Below are 27,624 nucleotides of genomic sequence, written 5' to 3'. Positions count from 1 at the left end.
CTTTCAATGTATTTTGTTGTTTCAAAACACCGTGAGCTTGAAAGAGCAACTAGTGTAGTTCTTACATATCTGTCCTCATTTTTCTTTCCTGTGTTTAGTTGGAGTTACAGCACCCACACTCTTTCCTTCACCTTCATGGTCAATAGAGTTCCACTTTCCTCTTAATCTAAATCCAAACTGATACTGTGGAAACTACTTCCCAGTAACAAACAGTAAGGTCTACAGATAGATGGGGGCGGGCGTGAAATACACCCTTCTATGCTTTAGCCCACTACTTTCTTCCCAGCCCCATTAAGCAGTTTTCAAGACAGAGTAGTTAAGACTGATCACCCTGGACACTTACAACCTTTGCTGTGTCTGGCCAGTTCAGCAGCGAATAATGCTTTATTATCTCTGTTCAGCTTTTTTCATTTTCCTCTCACACTTTTTCTAAGAACTAATGATTCGTCTTTAATAAAACGCAACAGCCCTTTCAACAGGGGGAAGGATCAGAGATCTCTTTCCAGGGGAGATCTTAAAGAGCCCAGAAATCCAGATGGAACTCTTAAAGCAGGCCGAATTTGTGAAATGAAAATAAATTAAGAAAGCCCATCTTACTGGGAGCAGTGGACCCTCCCCCACCAGCTCCCTCACAGAACCCTAAAGATGTCCTTCCTTCCTCCTACCTTCACAGCAGGCTGAGACCTCAAATTAAGCAAGTTTAGCAAACAGAGAGAGCAAAATCCCAGTAACACAGGAATGGAAAGAGGAACCTAAAAGCAGCCGCCGAGCAGTCATCCTTCTTCCGGCTTTGTGTTCTTATCGAAAATGAATGAAGACTCTAGATTTATGCCCCTCCCCCAGTTCCTCAGTTTCTTTTTTTCCTGCAGAAGAGCTCTGAGAAAGGAGGTGCCTATAGAGCGTGTGTGTGTGTGTGTGTGTGTGTGTGTGTGTGTGCCTATATAGTGATAGTGTGATGGTGTGATAGTGTGTGTGTGTGTGTGTGTGTGTGTGTGTGTGTGTGTGTGTGTGTGTGTGTGTGTGTGTGTTTTAGTGGGGCATACTTTCAGAATTCCCTCTAGTTTGCCTCTCTCCCAGCTACCTCTCTCCCCGGCCCTGCCCAAGCCCCCTTGAGAAATCTTCACAAAGCAGGTCCAGGGTTTGTAGATTTCAGCTGCTCCTCTGTGAGGTACTCAAGCCATCTTTTGAAGCAGATCTGATCAGAAATCTCCACCTCCTCAGCTCCTGGCTCCATGATCAGAATGCCTGAACTGTCTTTAGTGCATCTGTCATTTTTTTAAAGGCTTCTTCCACTACACCTCCCACTGATATCCTTCCCCCCCCCCTCTCATTTTAGTCTTTACACCTCCAGCAGGACAAAGTTTGTGTTGTTACATTCACAACCACTAGTGGCTGACTAGCAAGCAGAGAGCGCCATCCAGAGAGCCAGGCTAAAGGGGGTTAAAGCCATACCTAGCATAAAAACATGACTTTCTTCCCCTGGTCACAGACAACATGCACATTGCTGTCTTCTCAAAATGCTTTGTTAAATTGGCTCACTGCTGCTCCTAATTGAAGCACCCGAGCCTATCCTGGGAGGGTAGTAAGAACTGCTAGCAAGTCATTCATCAGACAGAGACAGAATCTAGGGATCTACAGGGGAGGGCCAGTGTGTGTGTGTGGGGGGGGGGGGGCATCAAGGATGCAAGTACGCACATATGTTGTATATATATATTTTTTAAGCATCTCCAGGACGGATTTGGTTTCTCTGGCTGACTGTCCTGCTAAAAGACCTCCCTCTTCCTTGAGAAGGAGGAGCCAAGAAGGAGATCCTTGAATCTCAGAACACAGGCCATTTCTCCAAGAGCCAGCACAGCCTCAGTGGCAAATAACGCAGCTGTTAAGTTCCCTTTGAGTCTCTGGGTAAAGACGCCTGTGTGTGCAGAATCCCCAACACACACACACCAAGGCACAGTGCCCTGGCGCGGGGATCCTGCAGCCCACTCCCCAAAGCATTTCTCCCTCCTTTCTCTGCTACCCAGCCACACCTCCGTCCCCTCTGCAGTCCTTGCCTGGTAGCACCCTGCGCCCGCCAGAAGAGGTGGCTCACAAGTGGAGCCTTGGGGAAGACCCCAGGGATTACCAGGAAGAAGGGTAACCAACCTTGAGAGGAGCCCAGTGGGTGGAGGTATCTGGCTTCCCAGCAGCGCTGCTTGCTTTCCGGGTGGACTTAGCTCTTCGCGCCCTGAATCCTCGCAGCCCAACACTGCCCAGGGTGCAGCATCTCTCCCCGCAACCCCCAGCAGCCTTTTCTTCCTCTGGCAATCTACACTGGCAGGAGGGGACCCTCACGCCCAGGACCACCAACTGCCCGAGCAATTTCACTCTCAGAAAAGCACCGATACCCAAAAAATGTGCAGCACGAGCACACACACACACACACACACACACACACACACACACACACACACACACACACACCCACACAATTCAGAAGCCAACCTTTTGGCTTAAACGCTGCCGTGGGAACCGCAAAGGGAACAGCTCTGGTCTCACCGAGGTCTCTGCTTGCTGTGGACTAGCTCCTACCTGGGCTGAGCCTTGTGGATGGATTCCCTCCCCAGGTCCGGCACGCCGCCGCCGCCGGGGAATCGGGCGCGCTTGTTCCCTTTTGAGACTGCTCGCGTTCAGGAAGAGGTCGCTCCCATCCTGGGCTGGAAGCACAAAGCCGGCGGACAGCGGCTCGACTCCTGAGCAGCGCCGGGCGCGAGCACCAGCGGCGGCGGCGGCGGCGGCGACAAGCAGCGGTGCGCGCGGGCGGGAGGCGGCGAGGCCGGCGGGCTGGGAGGGCTGGGGCCGGGCGGCGCGCGCGCTGCGCTCCCTCCCTCGCTCCCTCCCCTCCCTCCCGCGCACCCCGCCCGCCCGCAGCCTCGCTGTGGCTCGCACGCGCCGGGCCCGCCGCGTCCTCCGGTCTCGCGCCTCCACAGACCCCTCAAACCACCTCCGGGTGCCTTGCGGGAGCAAGAGCTGAGCGGTCGGCGGTTGCAGCCACCGAGTCTCCTCAGCTCTGCTAGTGGCTGGATTCCCCCGCCGCGGGGCCCCCCGCAGTGCGTATGAGCTGTGCAAGCCAGTGCTATCTCGCACCCCGACACGCGCGCAGACCAGTGCTGCTGCAACTTTTCTTTTGAACCTCGCTAGACTGATCCACAGACAAACCGACCCCTATCAGCAACTCGCCTACTCCCTCCTTACTCTTGAATTTGCTTCTCCAGACACATTTTTCCCTCCTCTACGGTCTAGTCCTCTGCTAATGGAAGCTTTCTTTTAGTAAAGGGGTCAGGGGTTGTATGACTGATTTTGTTTTTTAAATCCTTACTCTGTGTTTCACTTCATATTTATATATGAAGAAATATATGCTGGCTACTAGATGTTGCAGGTCAAACACGGGCCGAGGAAGGGGTTTCCCCAGAGGAGAGCTCTGAAAAAAAACTCCAGGTGTTGCTATTTCCCTCACACCTTGCGGCTTACAGGGGAATAAAGACCAAAAAAAAAAAAAACAAAAACCAAAAACCAAAAAACAAAACTGAGCATTCAGACTGAGTCAGGAAAGACCTAATGCAGCAATCGACGAACCATTCATTGTCCTTTCCAAGAGAAGACCTACCATTGCCAACGCATCACTTCCCCATAATTAATTAAGGAGCATTGCAGCAGGCCCTTGCTCGCACGACAGCTCATTCATCCTTACAAATCCTTAATGACTTGGCAGGATGAAAGGCTAGACCCACTGTGGAGCTCAGTGGCTCCCAAACCTGTCTGCCCATCAGACGCACATGAGAATGCAGACTCAAGTAGATACTGTAGATAGAAACTGCTGAAAGACTCTGAGGCCTTAGCTCTCAATCAGAGCTCCAAATCTGTGCGGGGCGGGCGGGGAGTACAAGTCCTTTGGTAGCATTTGCCCCTCATACTTACATGCAGCTCTGTCAGGCCTTAAGCAAAGAGAGATTAGGGCTCCAAGGACGGAGGAGTCTGACTCTGCAGCAAAGAGGTGGTCTTTCTCTGGACACTTGTCAAGGACTCTCAACCCTGATTGCCCCCCAGGTCTGCAGAGGAGGTTTTTTAAACCCCACGGAGTAGGCCACACCCCAGACCAGTGAATTTTCAGTCTCTGGGGTGGAGCCCAGGCATGAGGGATTGGTCCACTCCTGGGCTCATGACTTTGCGGGCTCGATAAGAATCACAGCTTTGGGCTAGTGTGCTTTCAGTATGGGGTGGGTGCGCATCTCCTGGTGACTTGGTTTCCTGTTCAGGGTAGGGCTTCCATTTCTAGCAAAGCTCACTTGCCATGGCTACCCTCCCTCGGAGGGAAGACTTCACCTTATGCAGTGAGTGTGAGTGGGGTCCTTCTATTGCTTATGGACATGACACTGAGCTTGGCAGGGCATTCTCCAAGTGGCCTTGGAATTCCCGGGAATCCTTCCTGCCTAAGGATGCATTCCACTCTTTGCTGGGTCCAGGGTTTTTTCCTGGAAGCCCCACTGCCATCCAGGTAGACTTCTGTTAGACTGCACAGACTACTGACACATGGGATGACACAGTAGGACCCTGTCACTCAGCTAGAGTATGTCCTCTGCTAAAAATTGTTCTAGAGTCCTGACTTCCAGGGAGAGTGAGAGACAGGTATTTGGCCACCCTCCCGGATAGGGGTTTCGAGCAAAGAGTGACTGCTTCTAAATGACACAGAGGACATGGTCAAATATGGGGCAACAGGGTTTGTGTGAAAGTCAGTCCCCACTCTCTGCTCAACTGTGGAGAATGTCCTGACCATTGGCTAGATCTGAGTCGGGGGGTCGATGGGGAGACCTGGTGGCACTCAGAGGAAGGATAGCAGGCTACCAAGAAGAGACTTGATACCCTATGAGCATATACAGGGGGAGGAGGTCCTCCTCAGTCACAGTCATAGGGGAGGGAGGGAGGAATGGGAGGGTAAAAGGGATGGGATAACTACTGAGAAGTAAAATAAATGAATTAATAAAAAATTAAATAAAAATAAAAATAAAAAAACTAAATGACACAGAGAAGCCTGTAGCTAAAGACTCCACTCCGTTCGTAGGGTAGAAAATAGAGGTAATGAAAGAGAGTGAAAGAATGGAATAGAAACACGTGTGTCCATTGGGATAGATCTCATGGCAAGTGTGGGGCTTGGATTTGCTATTATGGGCTGCCTAGTGAACATACGCTCTGGTTGTCTTGAAAGTGTAAGTACTTTGTAACATAAGGTGGCAATAGTGCTGGTCTTTTGAGGGCGCCCCATGGTACCCTAAATCCATCTTGTAAGCATTCTTTTCTTCTTGAAATTGATAGATTAAGTTTGATTCTTGGAAAAAACCTACATTAAGCGCTTAAAAAATAATCTACACTCACTAAGAGACAGCCTCTTGTCTAGTGATTTGGTACTCAGTTTGATTTGGCTCAATATGTGAGCCCCTAAGCTTCTTTGTCTTTCATTTCTCATTGAAGACAACTTTATAATGTTTCCAATGCCCTAAGGCAGTTTAAACCTTTTGCTCTCTCCCTCCTAAATGTCATACATGACTGGATTTTTATTGCAAGAATTATCAAGGTCTGTATCACCTGCTCAAGGCTGTGGGAGACTGCAGCTGTAAGGAAGTGGTGAGGAGGCTGCTGCAGGCCAGAGCTCCAGAAAGAGGAAAAGCTGTAGCTATGAAGGTGGAGACTTTTGGTTCCAACAACAAAAATACTTCCTAGTGGCTATCTCTAGTGGTATCCTCGTATATTGATGCCTGTATTCCGCTCTTTGGACTTGGGGTCTCACATATTAGGTTCCACTATATTGAGAACTAAAAGAGTGTGGTACAACCACTTAGGGAATTGCATAGAATTGTTACTGAGAGTTGATGCATCCTAAAGCTTTCTTGAGTTATTTGCTAGAAAACCTTTGTTGGGACCTTCAGCATATTCATTACAGAACAAACTAAGTAACATGTATTAGATCCAGGTTTGTGTCCAGTCTAGCGAAAGAAGATATCAAGAGATTTATATGTTATATTTAGTACTGTGTTGAAACCCACAACAGTTCTTATTATAGAGAGAACAGGTACTGCACTGTATAGCTCTTTTTTTTTTTTTTTTTTTTTTTTTTTTTTTTTGACCTGGCTTACCTAAGCCAGAAATGCCACTCTTCTTTCCATTGTGTGAAAACATTGTAGTAGAAACTCTGAGAGAAGATAGATAAGAGCCCAAAACAAGAGGCTAGAGAGAGAGAACTTAGGATTGCTTTGGCTGTTGCTTGCAAAACTTCAAGACATGCTCCTAGAGAGAACTGCTCCAGGGAGCGCTTCAAGGCTTTGGACTCCAGCTGAGGCTTCAGGTTCCAGCTGCTGCTCAAGGTCCCATTAGCAACTTTGGTGGGATTGCTTGTTTGCTGAGGTCCTGCTGACTACGCCAGGAGAATTGTTCCTCGGAACTGATATCTTTTAAGGTGTCATTATTATGTTCTTTAATCTCCTTTTTTATTGTTTGGGTTAGTCAGGTTGCACTATAAAGTTCTTTTTGCTTTGATCTGGCTTACCTAGGCCAGAAATGCCTCTCTTCTTTCCATTGTGTGATGCTTCCTTAAGCCTGTCTATTAAGTCCTGGCCCTCCCAGTCTCATTTATACTCTGTCAGCTCTCACCACTTACTTCATTCTGCTCTTTCTTAAACTCAGTTTCATAAGGATTTCTGAATAAGAAGAAGGCTCCACAGTACACCAAGGTGTCCTGAGCAGGCCACAGGAGCTAACTCCCCTGCCTAAGAACATCAGGTGAACACAGAGCACTTCGTTTTGTCCTTCAGGTTTTCTTTGATGCTGACTGAACACAGGGCTCTTTGCTTTGGAGATGACTGTGAGGATTCTGTGCTGACATCTGGTACTATTGTCCTTGAGTCTTATTCTTGCAGTTGGGAACACTTCTCTGCTGTCTTTTGCCCTGCTGAATACCAGTCTAATATCCTACCCAGTGGTGACCTGTGTTGGTGCACACAAAACTTCACAGAGTATGAATAGCTTTCCTGGTGGACTGTTAGAGAGAATCCTCCTCCCTGTGCCCCATCACTGAGGGACCCCCCCCCCAATTCCTTGGGTGAGACAATGAAGTTGTCCCTGATTTAGGAGCATCAGGGACCTGCAACTTTACATTTGAGAAACCTCTGTTCAAAGGCTGGAGTTAGCCAACGATTTTATTTTTCAGTTTTGTTTTGTATCACGCCAAACAAACATCTAATTCATATTCTGCAATTTTGCCAATGGTAATTCAAAGGCAGAATCATTGTCTGAGCAGAAAAGAATACATCTCTGGTTAAGGCCCAATGCTTAGGAGTCAGAGCACCTTCACTGGACCCACAACTCTCTTCTGGCTCTGGGAATTTGGAAGTTTCCTTCCTAATCTTGTCACAGAAACCAGAACTGGAAAGTCCCTTTCAAAGCTGTAGGAGGTAGGGGTTCAAAGTTTACTGCACTCAGCGGAAGGATAGCAGGCTACCAAGAAGAGACTTGATACCCTATGAGCATATACAGGGGGAGGAGGTCCTCCTCAGTTACAGTCATAGGGTAAGGGAGTAAGGGGAAAATGGGAGGGAGGGAAGAATGGGAGGATACAAGAGATGGGATAACAAGTGAGATGTAATATGAATAAATTAATAAAATATATTTTAAAAACAAAGCTGTAGGAGGGAATAAACTGCGTATAACATGCTTCGCAGAGTTTCTAATCATTGAAGCAACTCAGCAAAATGACATTGCTCTTATTGTTGGGAGTGATGTGCTAATGAGATCATAGTCACATAATACAACGTTAAACAATTAGTTCTACAATCAGGATATTTTATTTTTGGCAACAACTATGGACCTTTCACAGAATCCTCCACAGTGAGTAAACCAGGGGAAGGTAGGCTTTCTTTTTCTGCAGTAAAGGAAAGAAGCCACGTGAATGCTCTAATTTTGTAAGGACTCAGTGTGGGTGTATTTATTGATAATATTTCTTTGTTTTTATAGCTAGGTATCAACTTGATATTATATTATCTGCATTAAAATTGGGAGTTTCATAGAGAGCCATCTGAAATAAATCCGAATACAACTATAACTTTGTTGCTGATGCTAATGTTATCCAAGGAGACCTCATTTGCAGGATGAAAACATCTTTCTTCACTGAGTTTGCACAGACTCTTTCCAACGTCAACTCAAAGACTCTCCAACATAGGGCCTGAGGATGAGATGGGGCCCTCATGATACTCTCTACCAGGCAGCCATTTCACACCATTCACTTCTGAAGTCCTGTCCCTGACAGATTATCCATCAGCTATCTTAATAAATCCTCATGGCGTCCTGTCCACGATGCATGGCTCCCTTTATTCCCTTTTCAATTGCTGGCTGTTGCTTACAATCTTCTGAGAACTGCCAGTCTTTTAGATCTTACCACAATCCAAGATAGCTCCCTTCAAAAGTGAAAATAACAGAGAGACTTGAAACTGAAGTAGGATAAACTTTGGGATGTCTTAACGCGCAGTGATATCAACGCTGGTTCTGCTACCAGTGGGAGAAGTGCTTGGATAACAAGCCACGTGTTCTCATCTTACAAGCTCAGACTCACGCTATGTGATTTAAGGACACAGTGGTCATAAGCAAATGGAGTTCAGAAGCTAAAATCTACTTCCTCATCTAAATTCAACTCTGCCACAGAAAACCATGACTATCTTTGGAATTGTTTCAGCATCTCTTGGAATGTACAACTAAACGAATAGTAGTAAGTCATTTGAGCAGGCACTGAGAATATTTGCAGTCTATAATTTAATTTTGTATAAGATTATTATGAATTAGTCTGGGAAACTATGTTTACTTTTGTTTTATATATAGGGGGAAAACACAGAAGTTGTTGTTGTTGTTGTTGTTGTTGTTGTTTGTGTTTTTCATTTTTTGTTTGTTTTGCCCAAGCTTGACTACATATATGTACTAATTAGATAGACTGTTTCTGTTTTAGATTCTCTTGGTAGTAGTTCTTACACTCGGTCAGGACTAAAAAAGCATTGGCCTAGTTAAAGTCAGGAGTGTATACGTAAAAGGCCCCAACTGCATAGCACAATGTGCCTTCTACTCTGTGGCTCTACTGAATATTGATACTTAACAATACAAAAACAGAAACACTTTTGGAAACTTAAAACAAGCATGTGTGTGTTTTGTGGCTTTTCTGTTTTTAAGAGGCAGGCACAGATACTGTCATTCGCCTTATAAAGACACATAAGCAAATTGGAATATCCTTGCAGGAAGGCTCAATCCATGAGTAGAGGATATAAGTCTTGTGGAATATTTATCACTCCCAGATTCTTGCAAAGTTTTTAATGTATGACAGATTAATCAATTGAACAGATAATGTTTACTGCAAGGGGACTGAGCAATGTGGAAACATGGCTGATTTTAAGTAGAAGGCAACTTAACTCTTTGGCCCCTATCTATCCAGTGCGAAGTGCAACTTAATCCCAATTACTTTCTTGCCCCTTCAGTACAGATCCTGGTCAGCAACTGGCAGAGTCACCATATCCACACTCACAGTCCTGGCTGGCCACCTGCTCTGTGATGACAGACAGATTGTCTGTGACTCTGCAGGAGGCTGAAGTGACTGAGATGGCAATCTGAGCCAGCTGCAGGCCTGAGTCTGTAAACTGACCCTCTGTCAGTTACCTTAGGAATTACTGATAAGCTGTCATTTGGTTCAATTTATAAACAATTCAGAGGAATTCCTATTTTGTCTGTTAACACTAGTTCACTGGGCAAATATTTATAAATATTAAGATTGAAGTTTTATTGCTTTTTTAGAATCAAGGAATTTTTGAGCTTTTTGATTGTATTCAAAGTCATCAAACAATTCATTAAAGAGAAAAAAATAGCTGGGAAGAGCAGAGAAAAACAAACCACAGTTCCTGGTAGTCATTTCATATGTTTTTAAATTTTGTTACATTTAGTGCGTATGTGTGTGGACATGTGCCAGAGTGTGTGTGTGTAGGTCAAGGTCAAACAACTTTCAAGAATCAGGTTTCTCCTTAATCCTGTATGACTCAGGGATTGAACTCAGATCCTCAGTCTTGGCGGCAAGTACCTTTCCACACTGAGCCATTTTGCTGTCCCCAGTCTTTCATGTCTTAATGCAACAAATGCTTCAGAAGACATATTATGGGCCAAGGACTTTAGATACTGAAGAGATGGCAGGAAAAACACAAGTAAAATGTAAAACTTCTATTCTGTTCTAGTGTGGACAAATGACCAACAGGAACAAAATTAGAAAATGAAACATGTCTTAGGTATCATTTGAAGCCAGGCAAGGAAAGCAATTAAGTTAAAACATGCAATAGCAAGTTTGGGGAGTGGGTACTAAATTAGGTAGCCATTTATAAAATGAACTTTTCATTGAGACTACCACCAGCTTTTTCAAGTTCCCAAATGATGAAATGACACAGCATGATATTTTGCTCTGTAACTTGTTTCTACCATGTACTGACATTCTTTCAGGCCCACCTCAGGGTCAGTAAGTTTTGTCAGGGCACAAGCATGGCCAGGTAAATTCGCCTCTACATTCAGAATGTAGTCACAGCACACAAACCTAAAATGTATAGCAAAAAGACAGACCGGCTGGCTGTCTCCAGAGGCTGCTTATAAAATGATTATGTTTCTTCCAAGTTAGTCTCACTGCAAACTCCTAAGTGCCCTTTTGGATTTACTTAATGAGTATAATTTAATTGTTGCGTACGGTGGGTATCAGTGTGCTCCTGCACTGTAGGTCCTGGTCAGAGTCAACAGCTTTGGCAATGAAGGAAAACCTGCAATGTCAGCTAATGGTAGATCAGAGCTGTTTTTCACAGGTGTCCACCACACCGTTTTCTTTCCCTGTATTCTTCTCTTTAATTATATAGTACCTGGCACAGTCACAGACATAAATATATACATACATACATGCATATGCACACACACCATATGCACATAAATCTCTTCATACAAATGTACACATTTTTATAAAAATACACAATCCTGCACATTTTTGGCCCTTAGCTATAAACAAATATTCAATTATTGAAAAGTTATTAAATCAAAAGTTGCGAGTTTACATTGAAATACAAGCTGGCTACTTAGTTTTCATTTTTTACTTAATATCATGGGCTTTCATTGTTAGGCTCTTTATATACTTAATTTCAGTTCTAATTAAAATCTCATAAACTGAAGCAGAATGTGCCCCCATGAATATTCTATGTATCAAAGCATAAAATCGACACATTAATTTTGTTTCATTGGCAAGTTTTAAAGATACTTTTGAGATTCATGTAAAAAGTAAAACAAAACAAAAATCCTGAGTGTAGAAATTGCTCAAGAAAAGGCAAAGTTTGGATGGAAAAGTATTCCGTGCTTCCAAGTAGGAACCCGACTCAGATGTTCAATATATAAATATAAGCTGAATAAACTATGTTAATTAATGGGATATCCATGCCTCACTACACGGCAGTGGAGTAGAAATTCACTGTCTGAAGTTTTAATCCATTCTGGGAAAAAATGGTAAGTAATCATTGAGCCCAGAGCCATGGGTTAAGTTCTATGGTTATTATAAAGCACATTTGACACCATTCCTGACCTCTAGGAACTGAATCTCACAGATTAAAGAGAACCATGTTTTTTTTGAAGAAGTAAGTGCTATAGTTGTGAACACACATGTCTTGATGACGTGTTGGAGATTAATTAAAGTGGATAATGAGATGGCTTTTAAACAAAGGCACAGGCAGAACACTGTGACTATTTTCTTCCTCTGGCTCTACTATTGGCAGAATGCCGCCACATCCCAGACCAATAGTTCTCCAAAGTCATGTTTTCATTGTGAAGAGAAGCATTTCGGATGGTTCCAGATGGGACACATATGAATTCTAGGATGCTGCAAGGAAAACAGTCCCTTTTAATACTATCACCCAAGGTCAGGGTGTGGGTGAAGGCCTGCATTCCCAGGCGGAGGATCCTTCATCAATGAGATGATGAATGGTATTAATAAAAGTCAGACAGACTCTGGAGTGGTTTTATGACTGTGTTTAAATTCTCTGCAGACAATGCACCCCCCCCCCTTATTTTTTGAACGGTAGATTTACTGTCTTCTTTTTGTGCCCTTGTGTTTTGAAGAGGTTAAAGGAAGCTAAGAATTATCTGGTCTTCCTCCTATGATGTAGAACGAACCTGATCTTGCAAGCAGGTGAAAAGATTGTTTCCTAGCCACTAGACATTTCAATCTACTACGTGGAAAATATAAACAGAGCTAAGGTGGGAAAAGTATGTGCTTTATTGAAAGTCTCTTCTAATCACAAGCAACTTACCACCACGTTAGAAATAGGCTAAGTCAGTGAAATCTGAGCCAAGTAACGGCATTTAATCAAATCATCTCCTGAGCCATATGTATATATCCATCTATAGATCCATCCACAGGAGGGCATTGTTTTGCTAAGAGCTGTCCTAATTGTTGGATAACAGGTTCAGAGACACAAATCTCTTAGTGTGATTTACTATGCATGTTTCATCATTTCTTCTGATACATTTTTATTATGATTCAACATTAAAATAAACCTATACCTTCATCATTATGAAAAACATAGTGTCCATACAATGCTGATTCTATAAAATTATTATAAAATGTGTTTATATGAAAAGTACACATTAAATTTTCACATTTATCCTATCATGTAAGGTAATCTTTAACTTGTATCTAAATAAGTGTACATCACTAATATTAATCAATTAAAACTGTTTTTAATTCATTGATATGAGCTAATTTAAATACATAAAAGTTCTCTTTGTATGTGTATTAGTTACTTTGCTTTTGCTGTGATAAAATATTATGCCTGGGGCCATTTGTGAACAAGTTTGTTTAGGTTTACACTTCTAGAGGGTTAAGAGGCCGTGGCAGCAAGGAGGCATGGCAGTGGGCAGACACAGTGGTGGGAGCAGGAAGCTGAACAGTTTACACTTATAACCACCAACAGGAAGCAGAGAGTGAACAGGCAGGGGCAAAAAGCTTGTAACTATCAAAGACTCCTGGCAGTGGCGTGCTTCTTCCAACAGTCTTGCAAGTGGTCTCAGTAACTTGGGGTCAAGTGTTCAGGTATGGAGGGGAGGCCTTCTCATTTAAATCACTACAGTATATAAATGTGAATGTTATTTGTAAACATTTTTTCCTGTAGGAAAAAGCATCTTGTGTTAAAAAAAAATCAGAGCAAATACGAGTTTGCATTTTGTAGAAATTATTTTGAATTTGGAGACCACTGCCAGCTACCTACTCGATCACAGGTTGAAGTGGCTATTTCATTTACTCTTGGGAGTGACTTTTAAGCAAAGCATTGAACTAGATGTAAATTCATCAGTGAAACAAGAGGATTCTACCACGGAGAGGGAACAAGTAAGGAAGTATAGTCTACAATCCATTACTTTTGAAAATACTAGAGTAAGTAGCAATGAGCAAGTCCAGAGTGAGTGTTGATGTTTTCCAAAAGATAGAGCCAACAACCCTTTTTAGGCGACTCTGCAAAGCTGTGAACACTGCCTAGGAATGGTCTAGAAGAGGGGAGTGAGCACAGGGTATTGGCTTGGAGAGAGGAAGCATCAGAGCAAGGGCCCTGGGATGACAAGGTGCGGTGGAGAAAATAAAAGCAAGTTAGAGAGTATAAGGCGCACAGCACAGGAGGGCAATGGCTACTGATGCAGCTATGGGGAGGTGTGGATAGAATGGCTGGGAAGAACTCACAAAACTTGACCACTTCTGTCTGCATCACACTTGCTTTCACCATAGAGCAAATCAGAAGCAGCTCCTCTGGGGGGTGAGTATTTAAGAGAGAGGTCAGCTGTGGTGACACCTTCCTATATTCTTCTCCCTTGGTGGGTGGGGGCAAGGCAGACTAGAAGTACAAGGTCATTGTCAGCTACATAGCAATTTGAAAGCCCAGTTTGGGCTATGTGATGCCCCATGACTGTGTCTCAAAAGCAAACAAAGACAACTGACAACTGGAAAATTAAAGACCTATTAAATTGCATTTTCTTGGCACAGTTTTGTTTTCTTTCTTATGGTATGCCAGGGGTCTCCATGTGAGTATCAATAATTAGCACTATGGCTAAAAGTCTCCTCCTGATCACTTTATTTGGATACTTGGTGGAGTTTTGCCACTGCACACAATTCCTTATGTGCTCTCTCCATCATTACTTTGGGCTTACAGATAAAGGAGGAGGATGGTAGAAAAATATTGGTGGTCAGTGTGAACAACGAAAGCAATCAGAAACCACTGGTTTAACTGTGCAATAGATACAGTACTTTTTACAACTATGAAAGATCACTAAAAAAAAAAAAAAACCACTATATTTCCACCATTCAGATGCAGTTTGGATTTCTCACCCGGACACTGATGCAAAGCAGTGATAAATCTTTGTTGTCCACTCGGCTGAGGACGCTGAAGGAAAACAAGCACCAATAATTATCCATTTTTGGAATATTACGTGGAGATAGTGGCTCCAGAAAGTGGGTTCAAATTGTTGAGGAGATACTGACATCTGATGTCCCAGTGGTAGCCTCCAGCCTCCTCCTGTGTACTAGACTGCGTGAGAAAAAGGCCACTGTGGAGGTAGGTTATAGGTGAGATTTGTTATTATGGAAGTATTTTTAAATGATATCAGAAGATGATCTGCAGTAGAGAGATGCCGCTGGGCCTGTGGCTGCATCAAGGACGACACCCAGGGCACAGGACAGAGTTCCCCTATAAGTACAGTACATTCATATTTAAGTTTCCTCAGTGCCTGAGGCAAGAGTTCTCTGTCCCCTTCCAGGCGGTGGCAGTACTCTCTTGTTGCCCCCTGAGCATAGAGCCAAAGGACTCAGTTGGCCACAGTATGAACTGGCTGCAGCCTTTGCCAGTAGGTGTTCACTGGGCTCGTCTCTGTCAGACACTGTGGGAGTGTGGGAAAGGAGGCTGGGTGAGGGTGCAGCCAAGATCCCCTTCATTCTCAAGGCTCTGTTAGCTAAGGCTGTCAGTTGGAATGGTGTTACTCTCCCAGGACCATCTGGAGACTCATGGAGTACATAGTTATCACAATGATAAAGAAGTTGCTATGGATACTTGCTGCGGCAGCCAGGGAAACACAACATCTTGCAATGTGTGGGGCAGCTGCGTTCAATAAATAACTGCTCCTCATTCCCTATGTGTTCTACAGACCATTAGGTAGAGGAAAACTCTATTACCCCAGTTTTCAGTCTTATCTGCGTTTTTATGTAAGGACCAATACTTTTTTTGACGATACATTTTAATTTACACTGATATTTTTTTCAAGAATGTAATTATTGTATATATTGAAGATAGATTGTACTTTGCTTCATTTCTTAATTAAAGCAGAACTGATCACTATTTCCATGAGGCCATTTCTAAAACTTATTTCACTGATGGCAGCACTGTGTCTTAGTGTGCATATCTTGCCTGCATGTTGTTCTATATAATGGAGAAAATTGGACAATGACACTTTATCATGTCTTTTGGCAATATCTGGGTGTTTATATTATAAAAATTAATTTCAAAGTACAATATTACCATTTATGGTTTTTTTACATGGTAGTTGTAGTGATACACAGCATTTTCAGTACAAGTGTGGCCTAGGTTACGTTATTGGTTTTCTTTTAGAACAATGACCTGCAGTATGTTCAATAGAAAATGGGTGATATGGTCTCCCAAAACGTCCTTAAATGTGTGTGTCAGGAATTTAATCCTTGGGCAACAGCTGTGAAGCAGGCCCTGATGAGAGGTGTGTGAGTCTCGGGGTTCTGTCCTTACAAACGAGCTGACACCACGATGACAGGGCACGAGACAGTGGACGTGATCTCTCTGTCCTTCATGTGAGGCAGTCAGTCCTTTCCGTCACCTCTGTGCCTTCCAACTTCCAGCATGAGATGACACAGCAAGAATGCCTTTACTAGATGCTAACATCTTCGATCTTGGAGTTCCAGCCTCCAGACTGCGAGAAAATAAAAAAGTCTGTTCTTCAAAAATTCCCAGTCTCTGGTATTTTGTTAGAATAGAGCACAATGGACCAAGACAAGGGGGAAAACTGAGTCAGAAGGAATTGATAACCTTCAAGCTTATAATAAATACCCTTTTCCCGAGGATTAAAAACAGGCTGATTCATAAGAATGTTAGGGACATTTTTCAGTTAATTATGAGTTGCGTTTAAATGTAAATAGAAAAGACTGAGACACAGGACTAACTACACGTGAATGACACTTTCCTATAGTAACAAGTTCTTCAAAGAATAGCAGGGCTGAACTCCAATGCTCTATTCCTGGAGGCCTTCATTGGAAGGTATGTAGCTCCAGGACACCTTGCAGCTTACATCCAATAAGGCGGCCACTGACCTTCACACCTGAAGAGGAACAAGAAAGTGAACCACCATTCTGCAAATAACTAGTTGCTGGTAACCCCACAACTGCCTCCCTTACAAACTGGAGAGATGGCTCTCAGCTGTTAGGAGCACTGGCTGCTCTTCCAAAAGTCCTGAGTTCAATTCCCAGCAGCCACGTGGTGGCTCGTGACCATCTATAATGTGATCTGATGCCCTCTTCTGGTGTGCAGGAGTACATGCAGGCAGAGCACTGTATATGTAATAAAATAAATAAATCCGTATTTTAAAAAAAACTGAGGCTGTTAATGATGTTTCTGCCTTTCTCAATGTTATTTTGAGAGTTTTAGGGTGCAGTAAGAAGTTCTCTGTAGTGACAAGAAATATGCTTATGTGTTTTCTTGCCTTCTGCAGTATCCAGGCACCTGCTGTGCACATAATAATAACTCATAACTCATATACGTTTGCTGAATGTGTCCCCCTTTTCTTTCCGTAAAGCATAGACAGTAGCAATTTGTGACTTGGGCTGAATGTCTAGTGGAAACTGCTTAATTTTTTTTTCATGTCTGTATATGAGGTACATGAAAAACTGTGTATTATCAATCTTACAGGAACCAATTATTAAAAATGAACTAAAAATAATCCTAGAGAAGCTGAATGTGAGTATTAAAAGACAGACTGATTGAGAGTAGAATCCTAGGTGGGACACACCAGGAGGAGAGTTAATTAAAGCCCCTGTCATGAGGTCTGGAGCCAGTCCCCAAGGCTGGCTTGCCATTACGTTGATTAGACCACATTGCGTGTCATGCCCTTTAAGACAAGATTCCAGGTAGGTTATGTAGCTTCAATTCTTGCCTATGCAAAGTTTCTACTATTATGTCAGCTCCTAACTATGGTGAGAATTTTGGTTTCTTGAAAAAAAAAACCAATTATGTTGGGAATATGTGTTTGTTTTAATTCCAGGTGTGGGATATGGCACTGCTTCAGATTGTCCACAGATTTGTCAGAATTGTCTCATGCTCTAGGAGGGATGTGATTTGGCCAGCTGAAAATAGTTTACCTTTGGAATTCTGGGTCCTTTTGAGAGGGTATAAAAATGCCAGAGGCCCCGAAGAGGCAGTAATTGCTGCTGCTCCCCCTGCTGCTACTGGTTTTTACTGCTGCTTTTGCTGTTTGCTGGTCAGAAATATCCTGATGACAAAAACTGGATTTCCCCAAGGAATTCTACACCCCTCATCAGCAGGAAATAATCTGAAGAGATTTACGTCTCCTTTACCCTCTATTCTTTTCCTCCTACCTAGTCGTGGGGGGTTGGAAGGGATTGTGGCAGAGAGGTGTAGTATTAAAAAATAAAAAGACCTACGAAAATAACCAAAAAGTACAGTTGCACCAAAGTTTTCAGTCTTGAGAGGGTCAGCTTTTTGCTTCGAGCTAAGAGTGGGACACTGACATGAGCCCAAGTTATTGAGGGGTGTGTTCAAGTGAAAGCACTTACCCTGCAGAGCACTTCAGCTTTGTAACTATCCTAGTTGATTCTGACAGGGGCAAGGGCATGGTGGTGTTATTAACTGCTGCTAAGTATAGACAGAGAGGGAACAAAAGCCTGAACTACTTAATTCACTTCTCTAAATTGTCTTTTTCTCAATTAAAAGCATTGGTGATTGTTCTTGTCTCCTTTTCCATCCCTTGCTCCTTCGGCAGAATAAGGACTTGTCATCCTTTGGTTATCTTTAGAGACCCCCCCTCCTGCTGTAACTAAAGGTCATACGATATGTCCTTCTATTTGACATTCACATGAATAGATAAATGTCTATCTTGTTATTCTCTTCTCAATGCTGTCCACCTTAATCAAATCTAATTTAAGTTCTTTATTTCCAAAGAAATCAATACTGATTTTCCGGAACACCTTTGAGTTCACTTGTTAGCCACTATATTTTATCTATACAATAAATAAGTGATCTTGAATTTCATCTTTAATTATCAGGAGGTGGTTTTAGGTTACAGAATTGAATAAAGAATTTTTGGTATACAACTGTACCAAAAGCGAGACTTCATAACCAGTAACTACTGGTATGACTTTGAGCAAACCAGTTCAGCTAGAGCCCAAGTTGAATACCTATAAATTAGCTATGCTGAATTGACTTGGGTCTCTTTTCCTATTAAAAACATTGAGGTTTCATGTCATAAGGTCTCAGTGGCCACTCTCTTAGCTGCCAACCTTACTATTTACCATTTGGCCTGCATCAAATCTCCTAGAATAAAAACCCTTTAGAATTATTAGCAGTAATCCACATCCATGAGAACCTTTTAACATGTGCAGATTGCAGTCATCCATTTTCTCTTGAAACACAACTTTGAGATAAAACTGTTTTTGCTAGCACTTCCTGTAGCGTTTATGTTTGTCATACCCTTTACTTTTATGACGTCTTCTGGAAATATACTTTTCTCCTGTCAATTTAAACAGCTCATTGTAATAGTTCTTAGGGCATTAAAAAAGATTACATATATGTGCGCAAGTATATGAATGTGTGTGTGTGTGTGTGTGTGTGTGTGTGTGTGTGTGTGTGTGCATGCTAGTAGGCAGGTGCCTATAGAGGTCAGAAGATGGCATCAGATCCTTGGAACTGGGATTACAGGCTGTTATGGAGCACTTATCATAGGTGCTTAGAACCAAACCTGTGGAAACAGTAAACACTCCAAAGTTTTGAGGCATATTTCCAGCCCCTTGAAGCATTATTATTTTGAAATTATGTTGGTGTCTTTTGACACAATTCTAAACAAAACTCATGAGATTTCAGTAAGTGCCTAAGCATCTTTTAAGCCAGAAAGGGTTTTGAAAGATGGCAATTTTCTACTTTTAATTTCTTAATTAAAGGTAGGGGTTCTTTTCTGTATTTTTTATGGTCAATGTGCACAAGTCTTGCCTATTTTGTAATCAAATATTTAAATAATTGAGCAAAGTTTAACAACCCAAAGTTGAGGGATAGTACACAAAATCCCAGTTGTCAACTGATGTTCAATTTTGTTACACACTTAAATTCAACAAACACTGATCATTTCAATGCCTGCTTCAGTACCTTTCAATTCATTATCCCTTACACACTTCAGTTCATCTTCCTTTAAAACTATGTGTTATAATTACCACAACATTATCACATTTAGAAAGTTGAAAATCATTCTGTACTCTTAGATAAAAGATCCCTGATAATCTCATTAAAAAATGTCTATTATTGGTTTGAGAAAAAAATGATACAAACAATATTAAAACACTAGATATTCTGAGTAAGAATATATAAAGAAACTGAATTTGCTTTCTTCTCCCAACTTTTACATTCTGACTTCACACTTTGCTGCATACAGTTCCTAGTGCTTTTAAGTAAATTTTTTTCTGCCCCTTGTTTTTCTTTCCTATGAATGTCAATGGTCTCATCTGTGACTTTTTCGTAACTAGTGTTGTGTGTATGTTTTCTACTTTGTCACATAAAGGCGTAACTAGAGCCAGGCTACTCTCTTTCCGTGTTGTTGAAGTTGTCAGAGTGGATCAATGATGGAGTTCCCCACCCAACATATTAATAAGCTATTGATAATGTTTGCCTCCATGTCTTATTCTATCGCAGATCTCAGAATGTTAGTATTTTAAAAATACAATCCATTTATTGGAACTGTAAAAAGAAGAATTTGTCCCATCAACTTCTCATTTATCCCAAAGTACTAGATAAATGACATTTTAATACTTTGATTAAATCTGATGAGTATGTACTTTCCTTCCTCCACGCCCAATTTTCTCATCTTGGTGTATGAAAACCATCATTAAAATTTTTTCTCTTTGAAAACCATCATTAAAAATCAACAATCTTTACATAAGGCTTCACTCTTTACAGAGACTTAAATTTTTCCTGCTATATTTTAATGAAAAACTTTTCCATGGACAATCTGATAAACTGTACAGAAGTTTAGTGTGCCATGCTCAGAGTAGTTCTTCCAGGAACATGTCTTAAGAAAACAACTATGGGATTTGTGGAAGTATACAAACTTGGAAGTTCAAAATGGCATCTAAGTACATACATTTATGACAAACAATTTAAGTGTCTAAAATTAAGATGACAAACAGTAACCATAAGTAGCCACAAAAATGACATTAAAGTTCTACGTTGACATTAGCATCATGACATACAGAGAAAAATAGATCAATAATGACGTGAATATAAATTGTTAAATGCATGGAGCATGTCACAAAATATCATCTGTAACTGGATCCTATGCTTGTTCAGAGGATAGTTCTGTATTTATAAATATAAATATACTGATAAAAAGTACACTGAAAATTATAGTTTCAATCACAATAGTTATTAATTGTAGGCAGTGACATCTGAATAGCTTTCTTTTTGTATATTGTTTTTTTTTAATACATTATTGTTGTTTGCAAAAAACATAAAATTTAACTTTCATGAAATTAATGATAAATATTTGATTTATATCATACATTTAATATATAAATGTCCCCAATCATAAAAAATACTTATTTTATTATGGGATAAGCCTTATAAGTCACATACCAGTTTGCATGTGAAGAAGACCTCATATTGTTATTTAAGTGTAACACAAATTATTAATTGGCCCCTAAGTCTCAGTGTACAGATCACAGAAAGGTAGATAACATTTTTATCAATGACTGTGTTCTGCAACCCAACATCCCAACACTTTTTAAAAAGTTTATTTATTGTGTTTGTTTGTTTGTTTGATACGGGCTTTCAATCTATAGTCCAGACTAGTCTGGAACACACTAGGTAGTGCAGACCTGTCTTGAGCTTGCAGCAACCCTTCTGCCTTAGCCTCCTTATTATTAGGGTTTCAGGCACAAGCCACAACACTCTGTTCCAGAGTTCCGAATGCAATGCACAGACCTGATGCTTATCATCTGTGAAACTGCTGACTATGCACCATGGTGCAGGAAGGAAGGTTGCACTAAAGATTCTTATTTTTCAGTCGTGAACTCCACATGTGTTCTGTGATCAGAGGATCTATATATATTTTGCTGTTTAATCTTTAGAACCACCCTGTGTCTTAAGTATTAGGAAATTTATTGGGTTGATGACAGAGATGTACATAAGCCTTTGAATAAAATTCAGACCCACCCAGGGTTACTCTCACCCTCATGTCTTTTCTTCCTGCTTGACCACTGAATTTCTTTTTCTTTTTTTTTTTTTTATTAATTTATTCTTGTTACATCTCAATGTTTATCCCATCCCTTGTATCCTCCCATTCCTCCCTCCCCCCCCCCATTTTCCCATTATTCCCCTCATCTATGACTGTGACTGAGGGGGATTACCTCCCCCTGTATATTCTCATAGGGTATCAAGTCTCTTCTTGGCAACCTGCTGTCCTTCCTCTGAGTGCCACCAGGTCTCCCCCTCCAGGGGGCATTTGACCACTGAATTTCATCTCAGCCTGATAACTCATGTTCTACCTTTCAAGTCCTACCTGATAAGATTTCACCACTAATTATTTATTACCACATACCTCTTTGAATACATTAACCTGTTCTACCAATGCCTACATTCCTATAGCATTGACAAAACTTTATCCCCCAAAGGATATGCTTCCCCCTTCTTATACAAAGACAACAATACATTGTAAGTTAAACACTCTAAACTGCTTTTGATGCCTAAACATAATGTTTCACCATCAGTCATACAGAACAGGTATCCTTCATTAAAAGACGAAGTCACTGACCTTCAATTAGTCTTCAAATACCTATTCATACACCCAAGAGTGGAAAGAGGACAGAAAATCTGGAAAGATGGCTGCCATTTTAGTGAACTGAAGCTTTACCCAAAAAGGTGCAAATACTAGAAGCATTAGATACATTTCATAAGTTTGGATAAGGCAGATATTTTATTCAAAAGTTATTAATGAAAATTTTAATTTATATATTGTATGATATTACATATTATATATATATATATATTGCTGCATTATGCTGTCAAAGCTTGAAAAATAAGACATTCAGAAGACACTGATCTAGCTGCAGTGCATGCTTTTCTAGATATGAACTCAGCAGGAAGCTTATGAAGACAAAGAATTCTTCCTACTGTGGAAGAGAACGGACTTGGATTCTCTTCAACAAATGTGACTTTGGTCTGAGTCAAGGGAGCTGTCAACATGGGGCACGGAAGAGGAAGAATCAAAGTGACATCCAGGGCCAAGTGCTTCCCAGGGGTCGTCTGCCTTCTCTGTGAGAACTCCATAGCAAACCTAGCCTTGCACATTGTAGAGTGAAGTGAGTCAGAGCTTGGCAGGAATGTGTGGACCCAAGCCTGACACTATCTACCACTAAAATTCTCCTAGAGTCCCTGGAGCGTCATTAAAGCTCTCCCTTAAAACAACTGAGAGGAGAAATTCTATCCTCTCTACCCCACGGAGGTGGTGAGATTGCTTGACAACACAGAGAAAATACTTTGTAAAAAGTAAACCTCTATGTGAAATGAAGCGGAGTTGTAATATTAATTGCCAACTTCATGACCCTGTATGTTTCCCACATAATCCACCTTGGTTAGTTCATGTGTACATCCCTCCAAAAAATGTGCTTTATAGGCCTAATTTGGGCTTCATCTGATTGAGGTGCTACAGTTATAGCAACAAATGATACAATTTGAATAAAATGCTCTGCCTTCATGGACTTTGCATAATTAGAGATGAAAATTAAGGATCACTGTATTTGTGAGTGTTGCTTATTCACTTGACTCAATGTTTTCTGAGCATCTGCCGTGTATGGAAAGTTACAGTGAAACAGAATTCTCAGTATAGCCATGGTTCTGAAGCTTATGGCCAATGGGGTAGCCTGGAGCTTGCCAAGTTTAAAGGGAATTTATAATATGGCATAATACAGCTAAGTCAATGGTACAGGAGTCACTCAGATGCAGATCTCAGAAGAGCAAACAGAAGGAGCTGTTTCAGATAGAAGGTAGAACACAGGATGAGGCCACTGGGGCACTTCCCTGTTCTGCTCTGCATTTAGTCCTACTTCCAGCCACGTTCTGCACAAAGGACCCAGAAACCACAGCACAAGACAAGACATTAAAGCACCTTAGACACTTATCCTTGGAGATTAAAGGCTGAATGTTGCCTGATTGTAGATAAATTTATTTGATATGGATCTAGATAGCAAATTTCAATGAATGACCAATGATAAACCTTCCCAAAGTTCTCGCTCCTGTCTTTTTTATTTCTTCTGAAAATATCCTTTCCTTCACTGCTGGCTGATCATCACACCCATCCTAATGTTTTTCATTCATCCACTGTACTGAACTTTTTCTCCAAAGCACACAATTTCTGTTGTCTATTTTCATTTATTTTGTATTAATCTGTCCTATTCTGGAATAATATATCTTGCAAGGGAAGATGTCTAATTATTCCCATCATTAAAGAATGTTACAGAAGAGTGTCTGGCTCATGAATAATTTTTTAAATAAATATGTCAGAATCTTTCAGAATGTACAGGGACTTATAATATAAAGTAGATTGTTTCTATATTAATTGATGGGTGGTGGTTTTGCTCACTGTACCATTAGTGCAATGAGTTATTCTAGAAAATATTTTTTTGGTGCTTGAGATTGAACCCAAAACCATGGGCATGCTACACAAGTGCTCTATGCTGAGCTATAAGGTAGATGCAATGGAGAACTTGAAGAATTGAATTGACTTGAATTACTTTTTTTCTAATGAAAATATATAGGCATTTCTTTAATACACTCATGGGTGGTCAAGCCAGGGCCTCAAGCCTGGGTGGTCAACTCCATCCAGCCCATCAGAGCTGGCTCATGCAGGTTGGAAGAATCCATTCATCCAAGGAATGAGAAATACATCTAATAATCCAAATTTGAATCTGAGCTGATACTCTATGTAAAGGTAAACACTGATTAATTCACGATAGTTTTTTTTTTTTTCAAAATAAAGACACAGCCATACTACAATCATAAAAATAATGTAGGAGTCCTAGATCATTCATGTCAGGTTATTTCCAATAACCATCATTGCTCTGGTACAAACAATGAGATGCTCTCCCAGTACACCATTTTCCAATAAAGCTGGTTTTCAGTGACATTCAGAATGCTGTGTCAGTGAAAACAATGGGATACTTAGCAGGTTCCCCAGAGTAGGGAAGGATGCCATCAGGAGACAGCAAGGCATATATAGGAACAAGCAGGTTTCCTTTTCTGTAACCATTAATCTTCATGTCTCTCAGCCTCAGTTTCCTTTGTTGGGAGCACATCTCCAGTGTATATAAGACAGCCTTGCCATGTGCTTAGCTACTGGTGAGTGGAGCACAAAGGGAGAATAAAGACATAAACAAGTTCTCAGAAGAGGAAATGGACACAATGGTGAGATTACATTTACCATTCAATGCCTAATGATCTGCACTCTCAGCACTTCTGAAGGATGTAGCAGAGCTTCTCCCCTTTCCTTTAAGGTTCATATTGTTTTCTCAAATAATTACCATGGGAGCTGTCATTGCTAAACTGGCTGTGATAACAGGTAATGTTTATTCAATATTACCCACCATTGTTCTTGATGTTCATTAATTTGGCATTTTTTAAAATTTTTTTTAATTTGGCATTTTTTTAACCTTCTCAACATCCTTTTAATCTAGATACTAATATCCTCCCCAGGTTGGACTTTAGAGAACAGACACATCTAGAAACTTTGAATAAGCCAGGCTCTTTGTTTCAGGAGCATTGCTCTTGGCTACAGTGTTAGAACTGTAGAAGTGTCTGAGGATTGGCAATAAATCATGTTTGTGAGCCTTTATCAAGTCTATGTAAAAAGAGATTCCAACAAGTGTTTGGATTTGCTGAGGACCCTTGTGGAAAGAGGACGTCATAATGGGTACATGAAATGGCTATAGTTTTGTACTGTAGAGAAATACATATACTGCCATGACCAAGGCCCGTGCCTTAAATTATCTTAACCTCAACAAGACACAATGTATATTTAGAAATGTATTTATTGGAGACTTAATGTCTTAGATCAGCAAGTATCATGCTTCATGGAGCCCTTCCTCTAATTCTGAGCTCCAAACAACTGCTGTTTATGGGAATAATGTCTATAGATATTAATGTTAAATATTAAAATAGAGGCTGTTATGCAATTATTTATTTAGAAATTACAATGACATAGCCACTGCATGTCAATGTAAATAACATGATTTTTACAATTCACTGCATTTTCTAGGGCGGGAGTTGCTTCTGCAGGTCTGCAGAAGAGCACACTGGCCCTGGCTTTAGTTTTGATCAGTCAAACCAAAACAAAAACAAACAGAAAAAGAAAACAGAAAAGTACACTTTTCAAATTTCAGCTAGTGCTGGGAGTGAGTCTGGTTTCTGTTTGAGACGGTCTCTGAAACCTGGCTCAGGCGAGGAGAGGCAGATACACATGCCTTTTCTCCACTCAACCTGCTGTAGTGTAACAAGGCTCCTGACATTTGGAAGCCTTCCGTAACCACTGGTTTGAAAATGAGAATGAAAAATGCACGTAAGATCGCTGACATATTATAAAGCTATCATGGCCTTTACTATTCCATTGAAAACTCTTCAGAGTGCTGGGGGCCATCATCAGATTAAGTTTTTGAGAAGCCTTAGAATGACTGGCTAGGGGAAACAGCAACAGCAGCAACAACAAAACAGCAGCAACAACAACAACAAAACAGCAACAACAACAAAACAAACTCAAAACACACAATCCAAGAAAAGTGAGACCCTATGGTTTAGTTTTTAAAAAACAATGTCAAACTTGAACTAAGTTATTTTCAATGGTTTCTTCCCACATCTAACTTGTTAGGATGCCTCTCAAATTACAGAGGATTTGGGGAAATTTTCCTACCTCAAACACTTTGTATCGAACAGGAAAAAAAATGTGCAAGTAACTCAAAATAAATGAATTAAAGACAATAATCAAATTATTAGCAAGTCTATGGGAATAAATAATGAGAATGGAAAGCAGTGTCCATAGGTCAGTGAAAATATTTTGAGCTTAGTTTGGAAATGTCATGACTCCTGCGAGGAAGTAGGGGGTCTCTTTCAGGAATTTGGACCTTCCCTTGGCCATGTCTTCCTCATATGATTAACTCTGACCCATGCTCATTTGCCTCCCTCAAAGGGCACCTGACGATACTGACTCCAAGGCTGAAGGCAGATTTCTCATTTCCATTTCTCATTTCCAGCATCACTCTGTATATGGCTGCTGTAGAGGGAACTTGGTTTAGAGAAACAAACAGAGGGAAATGCAGAGGCATTGACACACAGGCTGAATTCTCGGCTCCTGCCAATGCCGATTCACTCATTTAGAAATGGAGATACGAAGATATGCTCTTGTGAAGCTGATCTTAGCAGGGGAAGACCGAAAATACGAGAAAGAGAGCCTAATGTTTGATGGTGAAAAGTCACATTTAAAAAACAAAAAACAAAAAACAAAAACAAAAACAAAAAAAACCAGGTAAGGAAGCAGCAGAACAAAGGAGTGACAGAGAAGAGTGTTGGGCAAGGAGGTCAGCGAAAACCACACTAAGAGCCCCGAATAAAGTGACAAGGATCTGGGACAAGGATCGAGGTGGTGGGAGTCCTAGAAAATATCCATCTTCTCAGGACGGAAGAGACTTGACTTGGACCAAATGAACAGAAGAGAAAAAAAAAAAAAGTGTCGGGAATGAAGGCTATGGCCAGGGATATTATATTAGACCACAGGGATTTACTACATTGTTTAACAAAGATGTACAGATCAACCCAGAATTTATCCCAAAAGAATGTGACCTTGAAGGAGAGCAGGAGCCAGGGACAGACAGAAGCAGAGAGACCAATAGGCAAAGAGTTACTGGAGGCTTTAACTAGCAGGGCTCTAAGAGTGATATTTTCTAAGCACGGCTAATTGGACAGCTAACACTTAAGTCTACAGGAGAGATGAGGCCGACTTCTCTTCCAGGACTTTGGAGTTGCTGTACATCGTCAGTGCCAATAAAAGAGCAAGAATGAGACTGAAGGTCCCCGTCTATGAAGGGAAGTGGACCCAGTGCTGACAGGCTAATGAATGCTTGCTACAAGGCAGGGGCTGTCAGGAGAGTTCAGAAACGCAAGTTAGAAGAGGAGGCATAAGTGATATGGGCCGTTCAGGTTCAATTCACACAAAGCAGCCTCAAGGCCAAGTATC

At 41.3% G+C, this 27,624-nt stretch overlaps 1 protein-coding gene across 10 annotated transcripts in view; it reads right to left on the bottom strand.

Moving 5' to 3' along the window:
• The window catches only part of Slc8a1 (solute carrier family 8 member A1), a 354,337-nt gene that overhangs the window by 284,113 nt on the left and 42,600 nt on the right, over positions 1–27,624 (bottom strand). For 5 of the 10 annotated variants that reach the window (XM_051163318.1, XM_051163001.1, XM_051163127.1 and 2 more), the window contains exon 1: positions 2,143–2,164. The exons of 4 other annotated variants lie outside the window; for them this stretch is intronic. The gene's annotated coding sequence lies outside the window, so the exon portion shown is untranslated. Of the gene's footprint in view, positions 1–2,142; positions 2,165–2,568; positions 2,654–27,624 lie in introns of those variants that run through there. One more of the 10 variants, XM_051162713.1, reaches the window with a different exon arrangement.

This window comes from Acomys russatus, chromosome 1, assembly GCF_903995435.1.
Source record: "Acomys russatus chromosome 1, mAcoRus1.1, whole genome shotgun sequence".
Taxonomy (NCBI): domain Eukaryota; kingdom Metazoa; phylum Chordata; class Mammalia; order Rodentia; family Muridae; genus Acomys; species Acomys russatus.
The sequence above is the reverse complement of the archived record's forward strand: the minus strand, read 5'-3'. Positions and strand labels throughout refer to the sequence as shown.